We start from the raw sequence: 4,884 nt of genomic DNA, 5'->3' as shown, positions 1-4,884 counted from the left end.
TCAGCGCCTCAGCACTATTTAATTCATTAATTCAGTGGCCCTCCGCTCCTCCTCCTCCGTCTGTAAATAGAGCCCTTGTTGAGCTCCTCCGCTGTTCAGCCTTTGTCAACTTTTCTGCTTGATTTAAATATGTCGAAATGAACAAACTGTATGTTGCTATTGTTCGGACGACACGTTCATTATTTATACATGCGACCTCGGATGTTGAATTTGTTCTGTGGCGATTTTTCCCCCCTTTATTTCTTTATCCAAGCGGAATTTGCGACTTTTAAAGTGACATGACTTTGAAGTCGATCCAAGTCCGCATGAATAACTGCGCAGAAAACAGGTGCAAACCTTTGAAAAGAGGCGCTGAAAGGGGCAGAGAAAAAGAATGACTAATTATTAAGTAGCTATTTGTATTATGTAGGCTAACACTATTTATTACTGACACTACAACTAAAATAATAATTTGTAAAAAATGTAGGCCTATTAAAATTGTAGCCTACTTTATTATTTAATTTAAGCATAATGTGGAGATAATTTTTTTAGACCTTTTTTTTTTTTATAAGAAATACTAGGGTCTAGGCAACTCCGGTCCTGGAGGGCCACTGTCCTACAGAGTTTAGCTTCAACCCTAATCAAACACACCTGAACAAGCTAATCAAGGTCCTCAGGATTACTAGAAAATTACAGGCAGGTGATTTTTTCAGGGTTGGAGCTAAACTCTGTAGGACAGTGGCCCTCCAGGACCGAAGTTGCCCACCCCTAAGATATTTATTTATTATTATTTTATTTTTTTTTATTTTTTTTTTATTAAAACTTGCCTGTAGGCTAAAGAATATAAGTTGAATGGTACAAGGGCCAATGGGTTACAAATAAGGTCTTATTTTCACACACACACAACCCAACGTTTGTGGGAGGAAAAATAGCCTAAATAAAATTTTAAAGATCGAGCTAATTTATGTCACATATTTGTTTGTTTGTTTGGGGGGAAATCTATTTTAAATGTTGCGTCAGCAGAATTGGCAAAAACGTAAAAACGGCGTCGTGCTTGATTTGAAGTTGAGGCAGAAGACAATGTAATAATGTGTATTTTTATTTTTTATTTTATAACAAAAGTTTTTCTAAATACGGTTATCCATCACACATAAAATCTCTGTAGCGGTTTCATTTATGTTGAAAGGCTATTTTTTGTTGGCGTCACCATCTAAAAACTAGGCTTAACAACAACAAGTGGCTGTCATCATGCCATCTAATGAAATTTAATTATTTACACTCTAAAGGTTATTTCTGAAGGCTGGACAACATGCTGAAGCTTGTTGTGGCGGAAGTTAAATTTACCGCGTGCCTAGACGGAGCAGACACATTAATCCTCACGCGACGGCACGAGACTCTTTTTCACACGCGCATCAATCTTGAGTTCCCGCCCATCTGCCAAAGCGCGCGATTTTCTTGGGCCAGAAAGAACCTGAGGTTCGGTAAGTTTCAATATTTATTTTGAGAATCAACGAAATCAAGGCCTCATTACTTAAGTATGAAATCTACCCTAATCGACATAATATACATTTAAAAAAAAATGTATCCTTAAACGAAGTATCCTAAGGTGTTCTCAGGTTGATTGAAAAAAAAATTCCCCATTGAGGTGTTGAGAAAAAGTGTCCCAATCAACCTGAATCACCCAGTCAGGGATGTAAGATGCAAATGAGAGGATGTAGATAAACAAGAGAAGAAAGGATGGATGGAAAAGAACAGAATGAGGCTCAAAAGGAAGCAGAGGTGATGTAAGTCGGTCAGGACTCCTTTTGGCTCTGTCGGAAGAGCCTTTTTTCTCCTTGTTCCCTCTCTTTGTTGACCCTTTTCTCTGGCATCACACTCCGTTTGTTTACTGAACACATGGTTCACTTGCTTGTTCCTACTCAACTTCCGTCCCTCTCTCAGTTTCTCCCTTAAGTGTCCCCTTCTGAGCCGTTGATATTCAATTCAGTATCATACCCTTTCTGCAGTTCAGTTTATACCACCTAAGCTGAACTTTATAGTGAGTTTCAATGCTTTTGTAGTTCAGTCCACAAACACACACACACACACACCGAGCGTTGGGACTTTCATTCAGGATTTTTATTCAAAGAAAGAGGAAACCATTAGGATGTCTGGGATAGCGGTGCCCATCTTCTGTCCGAGGGAGCCGCTCAGCGAAGTTTTATGCCTTCAGTCAGGGAAGTTTTATTTGGACAATCAGCGAGGGAAGTTTTATTAGGGTAATAATCAGTGCTCTGACTGTGTTAACTCCTGTAACTTACAGCTGGCCTCATGGTTCAGCCAAGGGATTCTCCTCATGTTCCTCCATTCCTGCGATCAGCTCCCTGGTCTCTTAGGAACGCTTCGCTCTAGAGCCCTCCTGTGGCTGTAAAGAAACCCTTCCAACTGGTAGGAGTCCATTCTCTGTAATATTAACTCAGACTATGGCCTGGTTTCACAGACAGGGCTTAGATTAAGCCAGGATTAGACTTTAGTTCAATTATTTAAGTACCGGTAGATTTATAAAACATGCAAGAAAAACATTAGCATCATGAGACAAAACAATGACACTGACATATTTTAAGATATATCGGGTCAAGTTGCTTTCAGATAAAACAGCTCAAACATGCATTTTAGTCATAAACCTTGTCTGTGAAACCGGGGGTAAATGTTCAATGTTGCATCATAATATTCTGTCATGCATTCTGTCTTTTTCTGACATTAGGGTTGACAACTTGGCATTAACACTTTTGGGAAGCACACATGCTCTGTGGTGGGACATGCAATACTCTATTAAACAGAATTTTGCTAATTATTTTACAATTGTGCATGCAGCTTTTATGACTTGCAGGCTAGTGGTGAAAAAACAGCAACAGAAAAAGAGTTAAGAATGTGAGCCTCCAGTAGAGGGCGGTACTGCACAAATAATCCCCAGTATTGACAGAATCAAGAGTACTTGGACAACTAGGGTATGTTTGTATTATCACACTACCAAACTGATTACTATTTCTGCGATATGAATGTATACAATGCATAGTATGCTATTTGCATTTTGAATGAATTCAATTAATTAGTTTGCTTCTTTTTTTTTGATCACACTGAAAAATTGTACTCTTTTACACAAAAATGCGGGGGGAAAAACGAACTAAAAATACATAAATGAGAAAATAGCTAACTAATATCATGATTTATACATGTGACCCAGTAAGGTGTACCATGTTTATGGTTGCATGTTGCGTACTGCTTAACATAGCCTACTATTTAAAAAATATATATATAAGTATATACTCTGCAATTCAAACATCCTGCCTCATAAACAAGATAATTGCACATCAGGTCTTGTCTGCCTCTTTTTTTGCACGTAGAGACTGGATGTCAATGGGGCTTTGCTCATATTTCACATTTTTTTACCTGAATTGGGATCAAAAAGGTGAAACATTGAGGTACACAATGTGAAAAATGCAGTAGCTTATTACCAGAGTGATGACTGCTGTCCTTCACATAAACTGTTTTTTTTTTTTTTTTTTATAGAATTGTGTTCTTCAAAACGTTTCCTTTTTTGTTCAGTTGAAGAAAGTAAGTCATACAGTTCTGGAGAACTTTTAACCAGTTTTTTATTTTTATTTTATCAAATGCATGAGCTGAAAGCTGTTATGATTTATGTTAAGATTAAGAATCTTGCCGTAACACCGTCCATAAGTAAGACTGAAACATCCAATCCCTTCACATAAGATGCTCTTCACCCTGAGTCAAGAGTCTCCAACACATTCAAAGCCTTGTTTTTTAATGAATGTTGTTTGTTGTCTTTTTTTATTGCATTTATCAGGCAGAAAACAGTGACTGAGAATCTAGTCTGTTCGTTACAATAACCAATAATCACCTGCCACCAGTTAGCTGTGTGTTAATACATGTATCTATCCATTTCAGACATTAACACTTTTATGTAAAGCTGCTTTGAAGCGATGTGCATTTTTTTAAACTGGCCTGACTTGATGTTATAAAGATCTCACATTTCCAATCTGTCTTTTTAGGTTTGTTCTGTAGTTTCCTCCATGTTATTGGTGACACATGTCCACTCATCTAATTATGAGTTCAAGGAGAATTCAGAATGCATCTTCTTTTTCCTGAAGGCCTGTTACTGAAACGTCTCACTGTTTGAAAGCAAAAGGCAGCAAGATGATTTCTCACGTGAAGAATCAGACGATAGAGGTCTTTTATCTCAAGTCATCTCTTTCTGCTTTTCTCAGTATAACTGCTTTCTGTCTTTCACGTGCAGGACACGGACAGGTTTGCATTTTGTCCTCAGCTTGTTACACCTAATATGAAACGGCACGTCCCCTCAAATAGCTCATCTGATTTTCAGTTTCAGGAGGAGCACGTTACAACAATAAAGTCCTTCAAGTTCACTCTTGTGGATGTGGCTGGTTTCACGCATGACACTGGATTCTCCAGATATGATCTCACATAACTCACTCTGATCTACAAAGATCGAATTTATGTCTGAGAGAAAAATGAGAGCATGTACAATCTCTGACATCACGAACAACGTCAATGTCCCCTTCATTGATGACTAATAGAGAAAACTCTGTTCTTGCCTGGCCAAATCCAACCTTGGAAAGGTGTGTGTGTGTGTGTGTGTGTGTGTGTGTGTGTGTGTGTGTGTGTGTGTGTGTGTGTGTGTGTGTGTGTGTGTGTGTGTGTGTGTGTGTGTGTGTGTGTGTGTGTGTGTGTGTGTGTGTGTGTGTGTGTGTGTGTGTGTGTGTGTGTGTGTGTGTGTGTGTGTTGTAGGGTATTCATGGGTTTCATCAGGTCCCTTTCCACAGGTGTATAAAATCAAGCACCTAGATTATGAATGCAGACTGCATTGTGCTTGATTAATACACCTGT

The sequence above is a fragment of the Leuciscus leuciscus genome (assembly GCF_965113295.1).
Source record: "Leuciscus leuciscus genome assembly, chromosome: 2".
Classification (NCBI taxonomy): Eukaryota; Metazoa; Chordata; class Actinopteri; order Cypriniformes; family Leuciscidae; genus Leuciscus; species Leuciscus leuciscus.
This window is presented reverse-complemented; position numbering follows the sequence as displayed.